The 26,537-nt window shown below is 45.9% G+C and overlaps 1 protein-coding gene across 1 annotated transcript in view; it reads left to right on the top strand.

The window, feature by feature from the left end:
- LOC143295295 (inactive tyrosine-protein kinase transmembrane receptor ROR1-like) overlaps positions 1-26,537 on the top strand; it is a 210,547-nt gene that overhangs the window by 126,967 nt on the left and 57,043 nt on the right. The gene's annotated exons all lie outside the window — the stretch shown is intronic.

The following is a 26,537-nucleotide window of genomic DNA, read 5'->3' as shown; positions in this document are numbered from 1 at the left end:
AAGGAACTAATTATGATGATTAGCGACCATCATCTACACTGCCACCAGCCCGGCACCGATTGCTAACCACTACCACCACCACCAACACAACACCAACAACATCAACACAACACACAGCACCTCCCTCAAACCAGCCATCCTTGATAGAATACTATCTGAGCATACTGTTGAGGATAATAATCTTTTGCCTCTGTACTGTTCGCACTCAGTACTGCGAGAAAGAGTGGGGGGGGGGGGGGGGTTGAGGGGTTTAAGGTCTGTGGGGGTGTGGAGGCGGGGGGCAGGGTTTCATCAAGGTAAGCCCACTCCATCTCCCTGGTAACACCCGCTGCCTGGATCTACTTATCTCCTAGGCAACGCGGCAGGTGCGAGATGGACATTTCCGGAGCCTTGATGTGGTCAGTCCGGCATGCGGGGGCTGACCGCTGGATTGGTGCTGACGAACACTGCTCTCACGCTGCCATAGATCCAGACTTGTCGAAAAAAAGTAACCTTCCGTTCACTCTGTGTGTATGTATGTGGAGGGAACTGGGGTTGAGTACGTTAGTGTATGTATGTATGTATGTGTGTGTGTGTGTGTGTGTGTGTGTGTGTTTGTGTTTGTGTAGGTACTTCCAAGAGACGAGCGGGCATGAAGGTAGAGTTCTACCTCGTCCCCCCTCCCCTTCTCCTCGTGTTCTTTCACTCGCATTTCCATTTTGAAAAGCCGGCGGATTATGGTACCATGCTTTCAGATTGTGTGTGCGGATTCACTGTCATATCGGAAAGGTTGGGGTGGCGAGGAACTTCCAGGGAATCAATACATTCGCAAGATTAGTTGGCTACATGATTGTAGCACTGTTTGTCTCTCAGCCCCCCCCCCCCCCCCCACCTCTCTCTCTATCTCTCTCTTCTCCTCTCTTCTCCTGACTCCCCCCCTCTCCTCCTCCCCCCCTCTGTCTCACATTCCTCTCCTCTCTATCCTTCCCCCCTCTCTCTCTATCTCTATCTCCCTCGTCTGTTCTCTCCCTCTTCTCCCTCCTTTCCATCTCTTCTCCCAAAGGCTTTATCTCTTTCTTTCAATGTGTAGTGTTTCTTGATATGGAACAGAGAGGAGAAAGAAAAATAAACGGAGAGAGAGAGAGAGAGAGAGAGAGAGAGAGAACGTTCGAACAGAGAGAGAGAGAGAGAGAGTATTGAAGACAGAAAAGTGGACAGAAGGACAAAAGTCGTTGGTAAGGGAGGTCACCCATAGGTGATTATGTCTGGAATGAGGCGTGTTTGCTCCTGTGGTTGAGGAGATGGTTGCTGACAGCCCTTTAGGCACTCTGAGTGTCTGGCGAGGGTGTGTGTGTGAGAGAGAGAGAGAGGCTAAGTCGTCATTCGTGTCAAGGCGTTTCACTGGAGGCCGTCCTTCATACAGTGGCAGTGTGAATTACTAGGTTTGAATCATTGCTTGCGCTTTCTCTGTCTCTCTGTCTCTGTCTCTGTCTCTGTCTGTCTGTCTGTGTGTGTGTGTGTGTCTGTCTGTCTGTCTCTCTCACCGATTAATAGCAATAACATCATCATCATCACTAAACATTGGTGTGGTAAAGCGTATAAATAATCCCCCCCCCCTCCGCACCACGCCTCCCCCCCTCCCCCGCTTCCTACTTCTCTGTCCCCTCCCTGTCAGTCTCTGACTTTGTCTCTCTTTCTCTCTCTCTCTCTCTCTCTCTCTCTTTCTTTTCTCTCTCTCTCTCTGTCTTTCTCTGTATTTATCTATCTCTCTGTTTATCGATCTCTCTGTCACATACACACTCACACATACGCGCGCGCGCGCATGGACGCTCGGACACAAGCACGCGCGCGCGCACACACACATACTCTCTCTCTCTCTCTCACGATTCAAATCGATACACTGTCAAAGTTTACAAAGCTGTAATGGCGATGGCGAGGAAGCATTTTAACCGGGATAAAAGATGAGTGGCGTCACTCTCCCTCTCAGCCAAACTCGAGTGCGACAGAAGGGGGCTGAAACCAGCTCGTGACAACCAGTCACATGGATGTGAACACCTCATAAGTGGGCCCCCCGCTCCCCCTGTCCCTCCCCCACCCCCCTCCCCTCCACCCCTTTCTAGCTCGGTGTCAGGCATTTTCTGCATTTGCAGAAATCTTGATTTTTTTTTTTTTCTATGTTCGAACTCGCAGAAATTTCCTCACGAAGCTTACCGCAGGCAGTTGAGACTCGAACTGAAGGCTCGTGCAGCGAAAAAAACAAAAAACAAAAAAACAAACAAAAAAAAAACGAAAAATAAAATCAGGAATCCAGCAACCAAAATTCTCCTCCTCCTCCTCCTCGTCCTCCTTCTCCTCCTTCAACTCCTCCTCCTCCTCTTCGGGCTTCTTGTTTTTCTTCTTGTCTTTCTTCTTGTTTTTCTTGTTTACTTCTTCTTCTTCTTCTTCTTCTTCTTCTTCTTCTTCCCCCCTCCCCATCCTTCTCCAACTATTCCTCCTCATCCTCCTCTTCTTCGCCTGATCCTTGTTCTTTTTCTTCTTCGACGATGATGATAATGATGATGGTGACAATGACCGCGGCAAGCAAAATCGAAGAGCAAAAGTAAAAACGGAAGAAAAGTAAGAATACGACGAGGAAAAGATCAAAGGACTCAGGAAGGAATGTAGATTTGTATGTATTATGATAGTCAGTCGTGTCCGACTATGACCAGCAGAACAGCAGAGGAGGTGACTGCCGTCCAGACTATCTGAGCTTCAATTTGATTTTATTAGATTTTGAGAAACAACAAGAAGCTGATCATGTGGAGTGATCGCATAGAGGTAACGCGTCCGCCTAGGAAGCGAGAGAATCTGAGCGCACTGGTTCGAATCGCGGCTCAGCTGCCGATATTTTCTCCCCCTCCACTAGCCCTTGAGTGGTGGTCTGGACGCTAGTCATTCGGATGAGACGATAAACCAAGGTCCCGCGTGCAGCATGCACTTAGCGCACGGCATCAAAAGGGTTGTTCCTGGCAAAATTCTGTAGAAAACCCCACATCGATAGGAAAAACAAATAATACTGCACGCAGGGAAAAAAAAAAACAATGGGTGGCGCTGTAATGTAGCGACGCGCTCTCCCTGGAGAGAGCAGCCCGAATTTCACACAGAGAAATTTGTTGTGATAAAAAGAGCTACAAATACAATTAATCATAACTTATGGCGTTTGGCAGGTTAGGTATCTTCTGTGGGGGTCAGTTTTCAGTGTAGTGGGGTGGGTGATGGAGAAGTGGTCTTGTGTGTGTGTGTGTGTGTGTGTATGTGGCCTAACAGAGAGACAGAGACAGGACAGGACAGGACGAGGAAGTGTGTGAGTCAAGTACCGTTGTTGTCCCTGACCGCCATTTGTCACCGCTGTCCATTGACCTGGGTGTGAACATTTATCTCTCAGTGCTGCTGTCGCCCTCTTCATATTCCTTCCTGTGTATCTGTATGTCCTTCCTCTGTCTGTGTGTATAATTTCCCTGTTTCTATCACTTTGGCTTTTTTCCTCTGTCAGTGTATGTCTCTATCTTTCTCCGTCTGTGTGTCTGTGTTTCTATTGTAGCTTTTTCTTTGTCTGTGTCTGCCTCTATCTTTCTCTATCTGTTTTGCTGTGTGTGTCTCTCTCTTGTCTGTGTTTGTCTCTGTCTTTATCTGTCTGTGCGTGTGTGTGTGTGTGTGTGTGTCTGTCTGTCTGTCCGTTTATCAATCCATCTGTCTATATGTTCATTGTCAGTTGGCTTGTTTTCTCTCTCGCTTCATCTATTCTGTATTGACGTCTGTCATTTTCTGTCTTCTCGTGTCTCTCTCTGTTTATGTCTCTCCCTGTCTTCTCTCTCTCTCTCTCTCTCTCTCTCTCTCTCTCTCTCTCCTTCCCTGTGTGAGTGTGTGTGTGTGTGTGTGCGGCGCGCGCACGTGTGTGATTGTGTTATCTGTGTGCCTGTATGTTTTTGTGTCTATATGTGCACGCGAGCGCGTGTGCTTGTGTGTCTTAAGCGTGCATGTGTGTGTGTGTGTGTGTGTGTGTGTGTTTGTGTGCGTGTGTGTGCGTGCGTGCGTGTGTGTATGTTGTATACTTACAGATGTTCAGTGCACATGGATTCAATTTCCTGTTGGCCGGATATATTCCGGCACATCTGTACCACTTCTCTCAGACTGAGGTGGAGTGTAAGATGGATAGGTGGAGAAAGAGAGAAGGGCTGGATGAAAAAATGGTGGGAAGGAAGGAGAGCCTAGAAAACGTGAATAGAGAGATAGAAACGAGAAAGCAAGGAGAGAGAAAAACAACCGAACAAAGGAAGAAGTGCCGAAGATTCTCTTTCATGTGTGTGTGTGTGTGAGAGAGAGAGAGAGAGAGAGAGTGCGAGGGTGTTTGGGTGTGGGTGTGCGTTTCCTTGTAATATTTGTTGAAAACGTCATATTTTCCATCCCTTCTGTGGTTGTGTCCCACATTTATGTCTTCCAAATTGTCCTTGTCTGGATTGTTTCACGAACCAGAATGAAAACCGTCCAAGTGACATTGAAGCAAATATTGACCGTTTGTCTTTTTCTTCTTCTTCTTCTTCTTGTACTATTAATAAGGGACCACACCCCGAACATGATAACTTTCCTCAACACATGACAGATGTCATCTGTAAAATTCCCGAAGAAAAAAAAACACACATTCAAGACCCACAGTCCACTTGCGTCAGTCGCCCCTGTACACTTGTACAAGAAGGAGAAGGGGAAAAAAAGAAACCGCCAGAGCATCCAAAAGAAAGACCCCTCATGCCTGTAGCTGCAGAATAAACAACGCATCGGGCCGATGTGCCTGGCAGTGCGGTCTGGAACTGCCAGAACAGAACAAGGGACTACTGGGACAGAACGGCGGCCGGGCTGCCTTCAGATATAAACCCTATTAACGAGGGACTTGAAGTCAAGTGGCAATCAGCTTGTGTTGCTCTGACAATCCCCGTCACTCGTCTCGGGTTGACACACCGTTGAGTTGGTTAAACGGTTGTCTGAAGTAGGGCTTGTGAGAGTGCATTCCCTTTCCGCCATTGCTTTGTTTGTTTTTCTTTTCTTCGTTTCTTTTCCAATTCTCAAATACCCAAAGTAAAATGTTTTGTACGAAAGGCAAAGAGCCAATGCCAATGTCCGTATGTACAGACTATTTGTATAAGGGGGCTTGATGACTCCTACAAACAAATTCACCCCAAGATTGCAAGCGACTGTTTTGACTTGTCTCTGAAGTAAAGGATACGAGCAGTGGTTGGTGGTTCACTGCTGTCAGTCTTTCGTGCTTAGTGTGTGTACCCGTAGTAGAAAAGAAGGCCACTAGCATTGTTTGATGACAGTGAGAAAAGTGGATGGGGAGCAAAGAGTGGGAAAGCCGGGCTGATTGATTATTTAGTACCGAAAGAAGTGGAGTAGGAGTTAGGGGTGAGGAAATGAATGAAGAACTGAAAAAAGACGGGCGCAATAGCCGAGTGGTTAAAGCGTTGGACTTTCGATCTGGGGGTCCCGGGTTCGAATCTCGGTGACGGCGCCTGGTGGGTAAAGGGTGGAGATTTTTCCGATCTCCCAGGTCAACATGTGTGCAGACCTGCTAGTGCCTGAACCCCCTTCGTGTGTACACGCAAGCAAAAGATCAAATACGCACGTTAAAGATCCTGTAATCCATGTCAGCGTTCGGTGGGTTATGGAAACAAGAACATACCCAGCATGCACACCCCCGAAAACGGAGTATGGCTGCCTACATGGCGGGATAAAAACGGTCATACACGTAAAAAAGCCCACTCGTGTGCATACGAGTGAACGCAGAAGAAGAAGAAGAAGAACTGAAAAGTTGGGGAAGATGAGGGTGGGAGAGGGAGTTAAAACTGCAGATAAATCAGGGAATACATTTCAGATCAGATACCAGGATTAGTCTTGTTTTTGCTGCTGCAAATAAATCAGTGAATAAATTTCAGACCAGTTGTCAAGATTGGTATTGTTGATGCTGCTGTTGTTTTCGTTGTTGTGTTGTATTCTACTAAACACAAAACAACGAGATGAAGAAATGCATTTCACAAACAAATACAAAGCGTTATGAGGAACCAGTTTTCATCTTCACTTAGAGCAAAACCATTTGTTTGGAACAATGATTTCGTTACTCCTTTGTGGCCCATAATGTTTCTTAGGAAGTCATATCTCATGGACAGACTGACAGACGGATGGACAGACAGAGACAGATAGTTAAAGATATAACCTGAGAATCTCCCACACCCCTTCAACGTCTGCAGTTAAGTTTTCAAACGGAGAGTGACCCATTGCATCATTTCCAAATCTGACGATCCCATTATAACACAGCGAAAGAACACACAAATACGGCGAGGGAAGGAAGCAAATACAGGATGAGCTAACTGCACCACTATGTTCGTGGAAGCGCTGGCATCAGGCATACAGGCTAGTAATTAAGTGGATGGAGAAAACACAACGAATCAGACCACTCAAAGTAAGTCCTTCGTTTCAAACAAGTCTTGTCCAGGAAGCCACTTGGCTGGCGTGCACGGCGTTTGCTGCTGTAACTCGCGGTTCCCACAGCGATGTGGATGCTGGTAATGACAATTGTTTCATCTTGCAGGCCGTCTCTTTTCCGACCAGTTTCTGTTTTTTTAACTACATAATTAATTGTTTAGTTACTGGTCAATTGGACCAGTGTCTTTTCCCTTCTTTTTCCACCTCTTCCAACATTTCCCACCTCCTTGCCCTCTTCCACCACGATGCCCAACTCCAGCCACTCCCTTCCGTCCTTTATTAGGGGAAGGAGGTGGGAGGGGAGGGGTTGTGTGTGGTAGTGAACATACTGCAGTTAAACATGTTACAAGTGGATACAAATGGAAGAGAGAAGGAAGCGAAAAATTGAAAGAAAACGTCAAGAATGTTGGAAGAAGAATGCCAAGTCGTTTTCGGTTAAGTCTGTAAGTCCACTTCTTACATCAAAGGCACGAAGTTACGGTTAGAAAGCTGTCGATTATGTTTGCAAAGCAATCACGTTTCGATCTCTTGCTGTTTCTTGAAGGATCAACGGGTAGGTTGTCCATGTGAAATGGTCGTTCAGCTGCACTCCACCGTGAGGGGCAGCAGTCCTATTCATGATTGATTTTATGTATCCGTCTCTCTCTCTCTCTCTCTCTCTCTCTTTGTTTTGTGGACGCACACAGCCACCCATATTGCTGCACGCATGTGACGGCCGTTCTGATTTTTTTCCCTTTAATTTAGCGTAAAGAATAACATGGAGCTCGTAGCCGGAATGCCCCGAGGGTAAATACAGCAAATTGAATGGAATGAAAGTGAAAGTGTTTGTCTGCGTGTGCGTGCGTTTGTGTGTGTGTGTCATTGAATGCATGAACGAATGGCTCGTTCATAATACATCGAGGCCCCTATATGAAAAGGGGTGTAACAAAATATCCCTTCAAACATAGTAAATGCACGAATCAAACACACGCAATTATACATAATACAATATACAAAGAACGTTTTACAACTCGTCTTCTTTATATTATCCACACAATGGACATCCCAAGTCTTGGTCGAGAGAAACTGAGTCACACACACACACACACACACACACACACACACACACACACACACACAGAGGAAGAGCAGATGGAGCATTACATACTATGCGGGCTATTACCAGGAGAAAGCCAGAGATGGTGAGGGTGATTTGAGCAGATGGAGCACTGACAACCATGTGTATTCAGAGAGAGAGGGGGAGATTGACAGAAAGGGTTTTAGAGAGAGAGGGAGACGACACTACATGCACACAAATGGAGAGAGGGGTGTCGGCAAGAGAGCAACAGAGATGGGCCGAGGAAGAGGGGTAGGGGGGGAGAGAGGAGGGGGTGTAAGCGAAAAGCACGCGCGTACAGAAAGAGAGGGAGTGAGAGGGAAAGACAAACATTCACGCAGAATGGATTTATTGGTAATGTTTATTTTCTGGGAGTGAAACATGAAGCATACATGTTTTTTGTGGTGGTGGTGGTGGTGATGGTTTTGTTTATTTGTTGTTGTTTTTTTGTTGTTGTTGTTTTTTGGGGGGTGGTTTTTTTTGTGTGTGTGTTTTTTTTTCCAGCCATCGAAAACAAACAAAACAAAAACAGAAGGAAAAAAAGAAAAAGGAGAAGTGAAGACAGAGAGAGAGAGAGAGGCGATAAAACAAAGAGGCAAACAAAGAAGAAGAGAGAGAGAGAGAGAGCAGAACAACAGCGGTGGTGGGTGCACGCTGCCTGCTGCCTGCTGCCTCCAGTGATGAATGGGGGCGGTGAGAGGGAAAACGCCGCACGGCTGCATGGCTGTCAACTCCTGGCGTTCACCCCCTCTACCCCTCCACCCCCCCCCCCCCCCCCCCCCCCCCCCCCCCCCCCCCCCCCCCCCATCCCCCCAGACACTACTCCGCTGTGCCGGCATTACATGCACCTCATTTGGGGAGAGAGATGGCGCACACACACACACACACGCACACACACACACACGCACGCACGCACACACACGCACGCACGCACACACACACAGACACGCACGCATGCACGCACGCACACACACACACACTCACACACACACACACACACACACACACACACACACACACACACACACACACACACAAACTGCATCAACACAGAGTGGAACAAAACAAAGGAAGATTCGATGTGTAAGAAAAAAAAAGGGGGGGTGGGGGGCCGGGGGGGGGGGGTTAATTGTTAAAGATTGTGCTCAAGAGAGCGATCCTTGTAAGTATAGCCATTATTTATTATTATTAACGATCTGATTAATTAATCATTTTAAGCTTTTGTATCACTTTCACTCCTCTCTCTCTCTCTATCTCTGTCTGCCTGTCCCCCCGCCACCATGTCTCTCTCGTTTTTCTCTCTCTCTTTCTGTGAGAGTTCGTTCTTCTCTTAAACGTCTGCAAGTGATATAAGACGTGTATGTTTGTGTGTGTGTGTGTGTGTGTGTGCGCGCGCGCGCGCGCGCCAGTCAACCTCGCTGAAGAGATCCACACTGTACGAAGACCTGTTCTTCATGGCGTGTTATTATGGAGAGTCCGATGAGTAAGAGTAAGAAGAAAATGACGATGCCATACTGACACCTGTAACACATTCGAAGGCTATTGTTTAACCCCTTCAGTGCCAGGGGGAAAACAGTAGAAAGTGGTGTTTCAGGTCATAAAACATTATCCAAAACAATAAGCCTAAAACTGAGAAAATGGTCTGGAGATATACCACTCTAGACGAACTGTGTGAATTTTCAGCCTTCCAGAGCTATTTCTCTTTTTCTGATGACGTCATCAGTGACGTCACTATGCACGTACGTAATACGTGTTCTGCGTCACTCCGTTGTCAAGAACTTACAGGTGGTAAGTTGGTTTTCTACCATTGGAGAATGAAACTTTTAGATGTCGGCGGTATATGTATTTCACATACGCACCACGAAAATGGCAGACCACTTTATTCGAGGACAGCGAACAGACGACAGTATTTAGAGGGAGGTGGGGCCGGGTTGGTGTGGGGATGGCTGAGGTCGCCATTAAAGAGATTTCTTCTTCTTCTTCTTCTTCTTCTTCTAACCGTAAATGTATTTTTGTCTTCCATAACATTATATGATTCCGATTATCTTCCGAACGATGTCTTCCTTAGCGTTTGCAAGCTATAACTCGACCGTTCGCTTCTTTAACTCGACCGTTTACTCCTTTATAGTGGTGGGCTTTTACGTGTATGACCATTTCCACCCCGCCATTCAGACAGCCATTTTCCGTTTTCTGGGAGTGATAATCATTTGGGAGTTTGAGGACTTGCCGTTGCGTCTCATCACCTCGTGGCATCGGGCTGGCGTCGAATGGTATTGAAACCAGTCTAGAAGACTTATCTACACGCATACACATCAAAACGTCACGCGTTTAAATCGGTGTTCCTTTTTTCGAGTTACAGTCAGACAGACAAACAGACACACAGATAGAACCGTCGCTGAACACTGTTATCTACACACGTACACATAAAACTGTTGCAAGTTTGAGGCGTTCCTCCCTTCAGAGATAGAGAAAGATCGGTGTACCCTGTTATCAACACGCACATACATAGAAGTGTCGGAAGTTTGAGTCATTTTTCTTCCTGACGAGAGACAGAGATAGAGAGACACAAAGAAAAACAAACAGAGAGGGTTAGTGGGTACAAACCAACAAACTGATTAAAAAACGAAAGTAGACTTTCATGCAAATAGGATGGGGTTAGGGGAAGGTATAAACTAAGACAGACTGATCACAAATGAAAGCAGAGGGTGTAGATATTTTTTTTTTTGGCAGTTTTTTTTTTTCAATTCTGGCGGACGTGTTTTGAAAGGGCCAATCTGTTCATACCTGGCCTCACCGTCTTCCTGGCTGCCAATTAGTGCCAGCCACGTGCAGTGTGGGCCGGCCTTGGAAGGCCTGACATTTGAACTATTTCACAGTCACTCTCCATCCCCACCTATCTAATTCACCAGGAAAAGGGGGCGGGGGGGAAGGCAGCCCTGTACACGCCCACCGATTAAATCCTATCCCCCACCCCATCCTTTTTTTTTTTTTCTTTTCCTCTGCAGCACTCTGATATATGACTGTATGTTGTTGCCTTGCGCGTTAACTCATCAAGTTAAGAGATATTCGCACACATGGAAACTCGTCATCCTTGCCGCAAAAAGAAAGAGAGAAAAAAGTAATAAATGTGCTGAATATCTGATGCGATTATTTTTGCCATCAGAAGCGCTTCCGTAATTGTCCCTCCCATCTGCATCCTCCCATAAAAAGAAATAGATAAAACAATTAGAAAAGGAAAGAGTCCGCATTTTGTGTTTCAAAACATTACTGGCCCACGTGTAAAGTTCACTGTGACATCGCTTGACGGAAATTAGACAGTTACCAATATGAGTCCTCATAAAGGGCACTTGTCTGTCTGTGTGGCTGGTTCGCTGTCTGTCTGTGTGTCTGTGTGTCTGTCCATCTCTCTGGCTTGCTGGGTTAGTAGCACTCCACACCGAAAATGGGACAAAGCGTTCACGGCAGAGACAAAACGAAACAAGAGACAGACAAAGCGTGAGAGGAGTCAGGCTTCTAATGAATATTAATGATGGTGATGGCAGTACAGCGATGATGAGTACTGCGGGGGTGTGTGGGGGGGCTGGGGGGGGGGGGAGGGACAGACAGGAGCAAGCAGAGGCAGCATGGGTAATTTTCAGTGAGTGTAACAGTGATACATGCATGTAGCAAGTCCACGGGTACCACCCGCACCGCAGCACACCTGCAGAAGACGGAGGGGGGAGACGGCAGAGCGGCTCTCCATGTTTACGGCTCCTGTGTCCTCACCACTGATAGCAGAAGGAAAACCTGCAGCAGCGGGGGACTCACCGTGCCAGTTTTTGTGCGATTGTTTTTTGTTTGTTTTTTGGTGTGTTTGTTTTTGTTGTTGTTGTTGGGTTTGTTTGTTTTTGCGTACATTTGATTCATTACGGGTGACCCCTGTCTTCTGTGTGTGTGTGTGTGTGAGAGAGAGAGAGATCTTCAGTTTAACGTCTATTCACTGTGTTATCAGAGGGAAAGAGGAGTGGTAGTGGATGAAAAAAAGGGAATGCATGTGAATATTAGTGTAAGAAAATGTTAATAATATTATTATGTATTAGAGGAAAAGTATGCTATAAAAAAAACTGAAGTTTAAAGAGATTGTGGTGTGTAATGAATGAGGTGTCATAGGAGGGAGAATATGTGTATGCATATCAACAGGTACTGACTTACAACAATGTAATATAAATAACGACATTAATCAAAATACATCAAAGGATGATACCAACTGGACTGTAGTTTAAAATTTCCGAAAACTTTCTAAGCAATGAATAATAGTGTGTGTGTTTATGTGTCCCCATACCATCCAACGCACACCCTTTCGAGCATGCTTACACTGCACACACACACACACACACACACACACACACACACACACACACACACACACACACACACACACACACACCGATCCCCAACCCATACCCCCAGCGCACACACACACACACACACACACACACACACACACACACACACTCTCTCTCTCTCACACACACACACACACACACACACACACACACACACACACACACACACACACACACACACCTCACAGACGTCTCACGAAGGAGCTATAAATCATTCTTCTCCGGTTGTGCATCTCTCTCCCCAAGTAAAGTGCGAACAGAAAGGACTGGGATGACAGACGGTCTGTAACATCATCTGTTTACGCTCCAGAGTTATTACGGGTGTTCTTTCCTCACTCACCGCCGCCATTCACCCAGGCATGGAAAAGGGCGAGGGATGGGGGAACATAAACAAAATCAACCAAACGAGAGAGCGCAATAAGAAAGAGACAAAAACAAAACAAAAAAAAAACAAACAAACAAACAAAAAAGAGACACACAAAACTTAACCGACCCAGACTGACATTAAATTTGCATCGGATATCATAACTGCCTCGTGAAAAGCCTTCAGAGTTTAATTTGTACCAGAAACACAATCTGGAGTTTAATTTGTACCAAGAACACAGCCTGACTCCGTTGCATCTTTCCTTCTACTACTCGGGGTTATGTGTTAAAAACAAAACAAAAAATAGGTATATAAAATTATGGTAAGGAACCCATTCGAGGAAACCAATAGTTTTACACAGACGACTTCGCTTCGATGAAGTCAGTTGAAGAGTCAAAGAAATGGGTACATTGAATTCTAGTTTGGAAACCATTCAAGGTAACGTTGGGTTACGCTGCTGGTCAGGCATCTGCTTGGCAGATGTGGTGTAGCGTATATGGTTTGTCCGAACGCAGTGACGCCTCCTTGAGCAACTGAAACTGAAACTGAAACTCAAGGTAACGAACACACATATGACTTCGCTTCTATATATGATGTGGAAAAAAGAGAGAGTTTAAAAAATATCTACATAACGTTATTGTCAGGAAACCATGCAAGGAAACGAACAGTGTTACACTTACGACTTCGCTTCGATAATGTAAAAAATAGGCACCTAAAGTTCTAGTGAGGAAACCATTCTGGGAAACGAACAGTTTTACACAAATGACTTCGCTTCGAAGATGCTAAAAGAAGAGTTTAAAAAATAGGTACATAAAGTTGTGGTTAGAAAAATATTCAAGGAAGCGAACAGTTTTACACAGACGACTCGCTTCGACAATGTTAAAAGAAGAGTTTCAGAAACAGGTACATAAAGTTCGACTATATTATTTAAGGAAGTCATTCTGGGAAAGGAACATTGTTACACAGACGACTTTGCTTCGATAATGTAAAAAGAAGAGTTTTAAAAAATAGGCACCTAAAGTTCTAGTGAGGAAACCCTTCTAGGAGACGAACAGTTACACAGACGACTTCACTTCGGTGATGTGAAAAGAAGAGTTTGAAAAAAAAAAGGGGTACATAAACTTCTTGAAATAAAACTATTCAAGGAAAGAGAACAGTTTTACACAGACTTCTTCGCTTCGATGAAGTGAAAAGAAAACAAGCAGTGCAGAGGAAACGTCTGTGCGTCAATGCCAATTTTCTCGGAAGAGAGAACCCAGCTGACCCCTGAGAGGCGCCGTCCGATTAAAAATGCCAAACTGCCAGGGTCCGTATCGCTGGAGCGATTCCTTCAAGACGGAAAGTGGCAGCGATGGCAGCCATCTTGTAGGAGGCATTCCTGACGTTCCTGGTGGTGATCATCCGGGAGCTTACCATTCCCAGTGTGCACCACTGCCATGGAGATGAACCAATCGCGTTCGTGGTACCGCTTCCGGCCCCGGCGTCAGCGTTTCGCTTCGGTCGTGTTGGGCCTTTGTCTTGATCAACCTGTTCTTCCCCGCTCTCTTTCTCTCTCTTTGCTGCACGTGCATTGGGCTCTGGCTTCTGTTGTGTCGGGCTTCTCTTTGATAGGTGATTCGGTAAGATTATATAACCTGTTGGCGGGGAATGGCTGTGAGATGAGCTGGTTTCGGACCTTCGTGAACTGGAGAGCTTGTGGCTCAGTGAAAGTTCTGATTTGCAGACTGTTGATGGAATCTAAATCGTATCTTTTGAGAATGTCGGTGCCCGGTCCCTTCTGCTGTTGAGGTTGAGAAAACAAATAATTTACTCTGTTGCAACCATTAATTTTTCATACTTTCTTTTTCATTTATTCTTTGAACGCGATTTGTTTTTTAAACTTCTGGTTCCAGCACAGTGGACTTATAATTGACTGGAGAAGCACCCGCGTGCGTGGACACACACACACACACACACACACACACACACACACACACACACACACACACTGACGCAAAAACAGAGCGGCAGACAGACAGGAATCTGACAAAGACAGGGGGACGGTTCTACCATTGTGTTTACATCCGCCCCAGCCTCACAATCTCCACCATCCTCGGTGTGGTAAATTCCACGTGTCAGTCTCACTCAGCCCTTAACCAGCACTCTGTCATCACTGACCACACACACACACACACACACACACAGGGCTGTGTCTGCCGGGGTCTGCACAGATAGCGTGACCTACTGGATCCTGACCGCTGATGCACATCACACAGTAGCCACTGTCCACGTGAAAGGTCACCCTGACCTGATCCCTCCCAGCCCCCCCTGTCTGCTCACCACGCCTTATCGTCTCTCTCTCTCTCTCTCTCTCTCTCTCTCTCTCACACACACACACACACACACACACACACACACACACAGCGATAGGGGCGTGGGGAAAAGGGGGCAAGGAAGAGATGGAGCGAGAGTTTTCAGTTTTCAATCTCTGGTTCAGTTTTCAGTCATTTCTTAGACCTTAAATTACTGCGTTTTTCGAGTTTGAAATCCCTTTCCTAAACACCCGAACACGTCGTCAAAGGAACTAATTGCTGCAAAATAAGCATGAGTAAGTTGTGGTAAATGTTTGATTGAGTGGCCACTGAAAAAAAAGGGGGGACATGTCAGCATGCCAAGGCTGACGAGATTTTGTCCTTTCTGGGTTGAGGGTTGAAATTGTCCGTATTTGTATTTGTATTTGTATTTCTTTTCATCACAATAGATTTCTCTGTGTGAAATTCGGGCTGTTATCCCCAGGGAGAGCGCGTCGCTATACTACAGTGCCACCCTTTTTTTTTTTTTTTAATTTTCCTGCATGCAATTTTATTTGTTTTTCCTATCGAAGTGGATTTTTCTTCAGAATTTTGCCAGGAACAACCCTTTTGTTGCCGTGGGTTCTTTTACGTGCGCTAAGTGCATGCTGCACACGGGACCTCGGTTTATCGTCTCATCCGAATGACTAGCGTCCAGACCACCACTCAAGGTCTAGTGGAGGGAGAGAAAATATCGGCGGCTGACCCGTGATTCGAACCAGCGTGCTCAGATTCTCTCGCTTCTCGCTTCCTATGCGGACGCATTACCTCTAGGCCATCACTCCACATTATTTGTAAGTTGTTTGGTCATATATGTTTTATATATTTTACAAAATTTTGGCGCAGTGAGAAATCAGACTGTTCTTTTTCACAGTTGTTGATTTCCATCCCAGCAAACTCGATACCAGTTGCTTTGAATGAGTGCTGATGAAAGTCATCAGTGAAATCCTCACCCACAAAATGCCGATATAATCGTTCATAACTCCTGATATGACTTCCACAAGGACGCGGCGAACTCTTCTGGCTTCGGCCGCCATAGGTGGTAAGTAACAACCGCAGTTTCAAGGTGAGGTCACAAAATAATTTGACAAAGATGACTCGCGTTCTCATTCATACACCATACTGGAGGCAGGAGAACACGCCCTCTTCTCTGCAGTGAAGTAATCGACAGCCGAACAGCGACAGAACTCGTCTCTGGCATGAGCTCAGTAATAGTCCCAGTCAGCTCAGTGGTCTTTGGCCCTGTTCAGAATCAGCACAAGACTCGAAAAACACATGCAGTAGAATATTTTCTCACCTGAGGTGTCGATACTGATTAAAAAGCCTACAACGTTCGTTGAACAGTGACAAAAAAATCATGGTTGTATGACTGTACATGCATAAATAGTAAGAATGATCACTGTATGACTTTGTACATGCATAAATAGTAAGAATGATCACTGTCACAAAAGCATGGAAAGTTATACTTGTCCTGCCAGTTTTGGAAACGGCGTGAAAGAGGTCCTTGGGAGCACACCGGCAGCGGGATAAGCAGAAAGTCGTGTTTCCATCCATAATTGTAGTTCTTTGTAATTTATCATATTGTTCGGCAAAACATGTCTTCAGTCTCAGTATTTATCAGTCTTGGCCTAGAAATCAATGCCAGCGGTGCTATTTCATATCATATCAATAAATTGTTTACTTTTGAAGAATCGTTGTTAGACCGTCAATAAATTCAGTCTGGGGTGTCCGTCTGACGAACCAGAAGAAGAAAAAAAAAAAAAAGAATGGTGTATTCAGTCTAATATCTCATCCTGTTTCTATATTTTATCTCATCCCATTTTTTTAAGCATGCCAGTTAGCCTACGTTTGGACACGTTTTAGTGTTGCCCTGCGTAAAACAAATAATTATATGAGTTTTCGTTAGGCCCAGAGTTTCGTTATTTCAGCTTAGCGTGTATGTTGAAGCGAAAGAAGACCTAACACAACTACAGTAAGCACGACTAAGGTTACATTCGTACACTGCCCCCCCAAGCAGGCATTTATGCTAACCACCAGCCTTCCGCTCCCAGTGGTGAAATGTTTCTGAGGCAACAGGATGGAAAAGGAGGTCAGTGCGACCACAAGGGCAGGTGGCCCTGGCAGAGGGAGACAACCCCCGAGTGTCCCCAGCATTAGGCCAGGTCAGACAGCGGGGCCACAGCACGTGACAGGCGGGGCAGGGTGGGAATTGACCTTTCTGACGTACAAATGGACCGCGGGGCCCCCTCTTGGTCAGTTGGGACTTGTCTTTGTGGGAGAAGAGAGTGTGTGGGAGATCGGGTGGGGGGGGGGGCATTAGTCAATGCCCCCCGTCTAGAGTCCAATCCACCCTCACCCCTCACACCGCCACGCCTCTCGCTGAATGCTGCAAACGTGGGGGAGCCGTCCATCACTTGGGGTGTTGAGGGAGAGGGGAGGTGTGGGCAGAGTGAGGAGATGAGAAGTGAGATGCTCTCTCTCTCTCTCTCTCTCTCTCTCTCTCTCTCACACACACACACACACACATTCACTCGCAACCACCACCATCACATCACATTACACATACTTACCTAATGGTGTTTTTTCTCGGAGCTTTCTTGAATGTATGTTTCAAAATTTCAAGATGTTATCTGATATTGCTGTAGCTTCAGTGTTCAGTCCCCATTGGACATTATTTGATGTAGTTGTTTTATGGCGGTTGTTGTTGTTTATTTAATCATTGGAAACATTCCATCCAGTAGCCTCACCTCACACACTCGCACACTCACATGAAGTTACTTTTTGACCACCCATACCATCATGAAGACGTAAAATTGAAGACGGATACACTATGCCACTCCACGACTACCACTACACACATACTTATATGCACATACACACGCGCCTACGCATACACACATTCCTACGCATGCAAAAACGCGGGCGGGAGGGCACGCGCGCGCGCGCGCGCGCGCACACACACACACACACACACACACACACACACACACTCAGTGCTTTTCAGGGTTGGGTTGTTTTTGGTGATTGTTAGCTTTGAAAACGGCAGCTCTTTTTATGTCTCATCCTGACCCCATGGTCGGTACGGAAACAGAAGACTCAGTTTCAGTCTCAGTGTCAAGGTGTAAAAGCGTGCTGACTGATCCATTTCCGCTACACAACATGTGCTTAATATGTATTTCTTTTAAGCAGATAACTGATCTAGCATAAACCCCACACGCTGGTCAAGCTTTGAGAGCCAACGCTGAGTTTGAATACCCAGCACGTGAGAACTGTATTTCACACCCGGCCCATTTCAACCTTCCCTCCCCTCCCCTCCCCCTCTTTTTCCTTTTACCCCGCCCCCCTTTCCTCTCACTGTCTAGATTCTCTCTCACTTCCCTCACCCATCCACCTTTTCCAACCAGCAGTGGACTGTTCTCTAGACAAGTGAATTTTATTCAACAGCCAGAAAACTGCACTGGTGACTGCTGCAATGTTCAGTTGCTTTGAAGACACTACGAGTCGAAGTACTCAACTTCTCTCTCCCAAGTGGGTTCATAATTTTTTCCTCTTGTTTTTTGTATCCCGTTTTGAAAGAACCCAGGCAGTCAAACCCCTTTTTTATACCCTGTATATAACCGGGATGATGAGAGAGAGAGAGAGAGAGAGAGAGAGCGAGCGCTGTCGCCCAGCGTTACAGCCGTAAAGGTCAACTACAGTGTGATAATGGAATTACATAAAAGCAGTACTTACCATGGAGACCTCCCCATTATTTGTCATGGATAGCTGGGATTGGACGAGTAAATTGTTGGGTGCGTCGAACAACTGAACACCCTGAAACTTAACAAATTTGAACTCAGCTCAGTCCAGTTTGTTTGGGTTTGTTTGGGTTTTTTTCATATTTTATGAACACGTTCTAAAATGATTATTATCATATCTTCAGAAATGATAGTTATCAATTAAAATTTAAGAAAATGGTACAGTTATGTGTCATAATCACGCTATTATTATTCAGGGACGCGTCTATATATTTACTTCTCTGTTTATTTGGGGTCTTGAGCAAATCAAAGACTGCGGTAATTATATATGTGTACCCTTTGATCGTGTGCGGCCAGTAACGATGGAGGTTTCAAACTGTTGTGACTTTGTGACAACTACCTGTTGAAAATGGGACCACGGATAATTTTTGTAAAGGTCTGCCTGGTGGAACTTGTGGTCTCATCAGAAAGCAATACGTCACTTCCTTTTTTTTCTTTTTCTTTTTTTTTGTCAGGTCACAGCAGCACAGGGGAGAAAAATCCACTGTGTTCCACTCAGTTTTTGTTGTTGTTGTTGTTTTTCTTTTGTTTTTATTCCATCACACTCTCATTCTTACACTCTCCAACACCCCTTCTATCTGTCTCCGTATATATTTCTCTCTCCCTCTTCTGTACCACGCGCGGACATTCACAAACATCCACACACACACACACACACACACACACACACACACACACACACACACACAGACGGTCAGGATAACAGACCGAGAGACAGAAGGACGGACAGAGAAAGAGAGAGCACCAGCACCCACTCACCACCACCACCCAGTGTGATGTACGATAATGAACTGTGGCGCTGTCATCCGGCCCGTGGTGGCGCCCTGTGATTGAAGTGCACGTGATACTCGCACTGACGTCGCCAAATGGACACTGTTGTGATTAACTCTATTTATGCCCCTCTGGCCTGTTCGGCCCTCGTTCTCTTTGCTGTTTGTTTCTCTCCCTCTCCCTCCCCCCCCTCTCTCTCCTCTCTCTCTTTTTTCTTTTTTTTTCACAGTAATGGTTTGAACTGACCTCTGCTGGGAGAATTATTTGGATTGATCGGTGGCGAATGACGGAGGTAAAGCGTTGGCGAAGTGGTCGCACTGACAGTCGGCGAATGTTTCGGACTGAGCTTTTTGCCGAGGTCTGTGTCACTCAGATATATATGTTTACATCACTAAATTATATATACAAATATATATGTATATATAATATTTTCTCTTTGCACGTGTTTTTGCAAGTGGTAATGTTTGTGTGGTGCTCTTCGACAGTCCACGTGTGCTTTGAAGTGTATGATCTGGGTTGGTTTTTTTCTCTCCACTAGGTGCTTGTTGGGTTTCCCTTATACGTGGCAGATTGCTTTTCAGTGTTATTTCATTTTTTTTTTATAATTCTTTCTTTTTTGTTATCTACTTTTGTTTTTTTCTGTTTTCCTTTTTCTTTTTTTCTTTTTCTTTTTTGTGTAGAGCGGGCGGGCAGAGGGTTGTCAATATGTATGGTAACATTTTCCAGTGTGTGTTGAAAAGAACATTGTCAGCTTTGGTCGCAGTTGATTAAGTGGACCGTGTTAACATTGTCGAGATGGCGAAAAGAAGCAAGGAGAAGATTATATTGTATTGAATCGTATTGTATTGTATTGTATTCTATTGTCTGTATTGTATTGTGTTGTATTGTATTGTACCGTCTACAAGAATTCTCAAAGCCTCTGTGTTGTGTTGTGTTGTGTTGTATCGTATCGTCTGCAAGAATTCCCAAAGCCCGTCTCAGAAACGGAACAACAGAGGCATGGCTTAACCGTGTGACGGCAGTCAGAGGACAGCGCAGAAGGGCCGGACACGTGATCCGCGCCACAGCTTGGAGAGCCGGGTCGATCAGAGAGATAAAACGTCTGTCTTGATGTCGTCCGCAAATGAAGAGTGGGTTTTGATTGCGCTGATTTCGCTTTTTGGGGTTTTTTTTGGGGGGTGGGGTGGAGGGGGTTAACATCTGCCATAGTGGTCCCGTGTGAAGGAAAGGGGGGTAGGGGTTACGGGAAGGGAGGGGAGGGAAGGAGGGATATTTTCCAGGCTGCAGTTGGTCCATGCAATTATTAATGATGCGTTCATTGTTTTGGGGTGATTTTTTTTCTCGGGTTAGGATGTGAACCGGTTTTTGTTTGGTTGGTTGTGTCTTGGCAACTGTTTCGTTGTTGCTGCTGTTATTGTTGTTGTTTCCACACGACGAACGTTCATGTAATAAAGCACTTTGCTGCTTTGGCACTGTTCTTAGTCATACCAGTGCAGTTGTGTGTAAATAGTTTTACGGAAAAAAATGTTCGACAAGACCCTATTATGTGATAATGTTGGGCTAACAGATTCATAAATGACCCTGATATTCGACGGGTTCTTCCTGTCTGTTTTTGTTGTTGTTGTTGTTGTTGTTGTTGTTGTTGTTGTGTGTGTGTGTGTGTGTGTGTGTTCTTTTTTGTTGTTTTTTCTTTCTTTTCTTTCTGTCTTTCCTTTTTCTTTTATCTTATTTTTTCTCACTTCTTTTCTTCTCGTGTGCAGTCAGTTTCCTGTTGAAGTATTGTTGTTCCGTCGCTTGGGGATTTCCAGTACACGTCGGTTGTCGACAACTACACCATTGTCCCCCAGGAGCCAGTTGCAATACTTGGTTCTAACTTTTTGACAGTTACACGTGACTACGCCATTGGTCAGTTCCATCCTACATACAGTTAGTAGCGGGTTACGACCATACTAGGCTCTTCCGTCCGAGCAATGCAACTGGCTCCTGGGCAGGAGTTGTGTCCAGTCAGACACAGATGCCAGAGGCTTTGGCTTTACACAAATGATATTGGCAGCATGAGCTGCACTCTGAACGGTTCTTGGTGGGGCAGTGAAGGTGGATGAGGCGGATTCTTTTCATTCGTGTTTTCGTATTGTTCGTCTGTTTCGATGACTCAGATTTTGTCGGGGTCATTGGCCTACGTTTGTTGTTGTTGTTGTTGTAAATATATATATATATATAGAGAGAGAGAGAGAGAGTGTGTGTGTGTGTGTATGTGTGAGAGAGAGTTTAAATTTTATATATAATTACTACGTCTATACACGCGCTTCGCGAGCGAGCGCGCACAGACACACGCTCACACACACACACGCACACACACACACACACACACACACACACACACACATATATATATATATATATATATATATCAGGGGGGAACATGGTTGTACTTACATCAGAATATACAGCCAGCCACCACCACCCCCACACACACACTTCTCACCTCACCATTTTTTCTCCACACACACTGTGTTGTTGTGTCTGAGCGAGTGTCACCTCAGTTCCACGCAGTCAGCAGGTACGGGTGGCCATTCAACGTCAGTTGAGCGGGGAGGGCTTGACGTGGGTTGTTTGGGTGCCAACTTCTGACAGTCCGCCTTCCGCCGGGTGCAATTGCCGGGTACAGTTAGTTCTTCGCTCAAACAAGTGGTTTTGCAAGCTTACATCGGATTTAGGAAGTATGAAATTATGTGTAGGATGGTGTGTGTGTGTGTGGGGGGGGGGGGGTAGAAGGAGCGGCGATCTGTAAAGGTCCTCTCTATCAAAACAATAGAAAGCGTGGTTTGATCTATCGGGGGAGGGGGAGCAACGATCTATAAACGTTCTCTATCAAAACGATAGAATGCGTGGAGTTAGCTGTAGGGGGAGGAGGAACGGCCATCTAAAAACGTTCTCTCAATCAAAATAATAGAAAGCATGGATTTAGCTATAGGAAGCGGCCATCTATAAACGTCCTCTATCAAAACAATAGAAAGTGTACTGTAGCAGGCGGGAGGAGCGGCAAAATAGTAAGGTTGTGAGATCGGGTGAAGATTGTTCATATTATTATCATAGTGTGCAAAGATTTCCCCACTTTCATAACTATCTGAAAACGTTCTCTTAACTTGTCTGTCTTCTGCCTGGCTGATACCTGTCAGGTCTGTCTGTCTGTCTCTGTTTTATGTCACGTCGCGGAACAAGGTCACCCACACTAGACATGAATCAAAGTTCACGCCGCACCCTCCCTCTCCCACTACCCCCTGCCCCCCACCCCGAGCGTCCAGCGTGTGTTTATATACAGTTTTGAAAAGCCACAGACCAATCTCCCATTACATCGTAAATTTCGGAAAAGAATGCTTTTTTTCATACCCTCTCTCACGCGCATGGGACTGGGCATCGCCGCCAGATATGGTCGTCGCAAGGAGCCCGAATATGTGTGGTAGTCGTAAAGAATGCCAGCAAAGCGTGTGCTAGTAGGACCATGCGAGGTACCAGCTGCGGGTGGGTCAGTCCGTTCTGCCCTCACCGTCGCTGTTTGTTTCCCGTCCCACATGGTAATGCATATGACTGTTTTCTCTCCACCTCCCTCTACTCAGTCCCTGCGTTTGCTCGCTTCCCTTACTATACCTCGAGACCCGCCGGTGTCCGCGCGGTGAGAAAAATGCTCGTGCATGTGGTGCCGGAGAGCTTTCCTCCCTCCCTCCCCCTCCCCGGCCCCCCACACCTCCAGTCCATGGTGCCATGTTCTGTCTGCAGTGACCTCTCCTGCCACCCTGCCACTCGGCATGTTTATACTCGGGTCCCTATCTTGACATATTTCCGGCACTAACACCCGCTTCTTCCTCCCACCCCTTCATACCCTACCCTGCCCTACCCTCCTCCGTCTTCTCCTCTTCCTCCACTACTACTCCCCCAACTTCATATCTATCTTCATCTTTGCATTTGCTTTCCCTCCCCTCCCTTCCTTTCCTTCCCCTCCACCACTCCTACAAGGCTTCTGGCTTTTCTTGCATTTTGTTTTTGTTGGGGTGTTCACAAATCGAATTTAATATTTTCGCAGATTTGTGTCCTGGTGTGTGTGTGTGTGTGTGTGTGTGTGTGTGATTTCTGATCGTGTGCTTGTTTACAAAAAAAAAGTTATGTCTTTAAGACAAATGAGAATAGAAAGTAACTTTCCATTCGTCCGATTCGTATTTTATTTTTGCTTCCCCATAAATTGCACCCTTTCCACTTATATATATATATATATTAATTTCTTTCCTATCGGTACACCCCTCCCCCTGATCCTCCCCCACCACCCCTATCCCCACTCAGTCCGCCCTGATGCATGCACTTTATAATGATAATCTTCTCTTGGATCACAGCATTAAAACCCCTGCCATCCCCCCCACCCTCACCCCAGCCGATGTAAACACTGCCGGCTTATTTACAGCCCGGGACAAGGTGAACAAGGACATGACGCATGTTGCCATTCCCTGTGTGTCAGAGTTGTCAGGACCAGGCAGTATCTACACGGGCCTCCGCGTCAAACTAAGAGGATTAGAGCCAGATGCACCGTAAACAGTTCACACTGTGTGTTTACAAGGAAGCACGTGAAGCATGCTGCGTGTGTTAACTTACAGTTGCCGTGCGGTGAGTCAAGTAAACCCCCCACTCCCCCGCCTCCAAGAGTCTTGACAGCGATGTCGTAATCAGTGCGGACTCAGTGAGTCGAGAGAGAACCTGGTCAAGAGTGCTAAACTTTCTCTCTCTCTCTCTCTTTTTTCCCCCCCTTCATTTTTTTTTCTCTACGATATTCTTTTGAAAATATTTTCATCAAAATTTAATTTGCGGGGATTTCTTTCTCAAGGGTTGCACGCGGATTCTTGAGGACACTGCCTGTCAAACATCACTTTAGTCGAAGTTCTCCGTTCCAAGGTGTTCATCAGAAGATGATATTCCCATTTTATTTCTTATCCTTACATTTGCAGAAGACTATCACATTTTTCTTTTTTTTTTCTTCCATCATGCAACACATGTCGATATACATAAATATATATCCTCACTATACCACAAAACAACATGTGCTTCCCATGAAGAAAAACCACAACAAATATGAGCAAATAAAATATAGATGCCTGGACTGTTCTAAAAAATGGAAAAATATGTTAAAGCAGTGTTTTTAACAAGAAGCAAAACAGGTATAATAATGGATTTTTTTTTATGCTTATCATTTTTCTCATTCATGCTCACTCTCAGACACACGTCACACCACAGAAGACAATCTCTGTGCTGTGTTAATCAGATCTGACTCATAGAGCCCAGACGACTATTTGTGTCTACGTTAGATTTGACAGATATATCTCTCCCCTCTCTCTCTACTTCTGTCTCTCTCTCCTTCTCTCTCTACCTCTATCTCTCTCCTCTCTCTCTCCTGTCTCTCGTTGCGTTGGGTTACGCTGCTGGTCAGGCATCTGCTTGGCAGATGTGGTGTAGCGTATATGGATTTGTCCGAACGCAGTGACGCCTCCTTGAGCTACTGATACTGATACTGATACCTCTATCTTCTCTCCTTCTCTCTCTCTCTTTCTCTACCTCTCTTTCTCTACCTCTGTCTCTCTCTCCCTCTATCTCTCCTCTCTCTCTCTCTACCTCTATCTCTCTCCTCTCTCTCTCTCTACCTGTCTCTCCCCTCTCTCTCTCTCCTCTCTCTCTACCTCTCTCTCCTCTCTCTCTCCTGTCTCTCTCTATGTGTCTCTCTCTCCTTCTCTCTATCTCTCTCCTCTCTCTCTCTCCTCTCTCTCTCTCTCTCTCTCTTTTCATTTGTGAGCTACAGCTCCCACCTTCTCTCATGTGTACGGGTAGGATTTACACGAATCTGACCGTTTCTCCACGCCAGTAAGTTTAGTTAGCCATATTCCGTTTTCGGTGTTGAAAACTCTCCCTGACTACGCAAGATTCGAGCAACAACAACAACAACAACAACAACAAAAATTCCTTCCTCTGTCTACGTCAAACCAGACGAAAATAGGTGTGGTTAGAGTTATATAAAATAATGATCCTGCCTCTGTTCAGTTGATGATTGTTTATTTCTCGAAGCTGAAGGTGTTTGTTTGCCAAGAGTGTGGATCGTAAATATCTCACCTGTGGACAGTGCTGGCGGATCATTTGTTCCGGGTCGTCTGATGTATGACTGAGGGAGTTGTGGCAGTTTGCTATGTGGGTGTTGTTGTTCAAGTTCTGTCGCTGTCTCTAATGTGCTGCTGTCAAGATTCCATTTCCTTTTGAAAAGTTTTGCTTGATGGGAATCTTGTTTACCTTAAGCAGAAAGACAGAGACAAACGCTGCTCTGTCTGCCTGACTGTCTGTCTGTAGATGTCTCATGTTTTTCTGTCTGTTTTTTTTTATGTTTTTTCCATTCACACACACACAGACATGCGCGCGCGTGCTCTTATTTACAGTAACACGTGCACACTACACACATATAAATGAACCTATCCGTTCCTTCACACACACACACACACACACACACACACACATTTATCAACCACCTCACCACCACACCAAACAAGCCGCAGCAGAGGCTGCACACACACACACACACACACACACACACACACACACACACACACACACACACACACACACACACACACACACACACACACACACACACGCACACACACACGCACACAACATACCACACACACAAACACACAGCACATACACACACACTACATACCACACACACACACACACACACACGCACGCACGCACGCACGCACACACACACACACACACACACACACACACACACACACACACACACACACACACACACACACACACACACACACACACACACACACACACACACACACACACACACACACACACCACACTACACACCACAGCGAAACCTGCACCTGGTTAACTGAGGAGAGGTGGAAAAGCCGGCTCTCTCCGCAGTAATTAATGAACCCACTTAATGATTGGCAACACTTAGTGCTGCTGACACCAGCCTGGGAGGGACTGGCTGGATGAAAGAAAGGGATGGGGTGTGGGGGGACGGGCGGGGGGGCGGAGATGAGAGGGGGGACGGTGGGGAATAAGGAGGCATGTTACATACTGGACGATGACAAGGACGACGTAAACGTCTGTAATTGGGAGGAGCTGGAAGGATGGGGGTGGGGGTTGGGGAGGGGAGATATGGAGGGAGGGGGCATAATAGGACGGGTAGGAAGGAAGCAGACGGAAGCTGGCTACTGTAGAACTTTGCCAGGAGGGGGCCTGGGGGGCTGG

Source organism: Babylonia areolata, chromosome 20, assembly GCF_041734735.1.
Source record: "Babylonia areolata isolate BAREFJ2019XMU chromosome 20, ASM4173473v1, whole genome shotgun sequence".
In the NCBI taxonomy this organism is placed as follows: Eukaryota; Metazoa; Mollusca; class Gastropoda; order Neogastropoda; family Buccinidae; genus Babylonia; species Babylonia areolata.
This window is presented reverse-complemented; position numbering and strand designations above follow the sequence as displayed.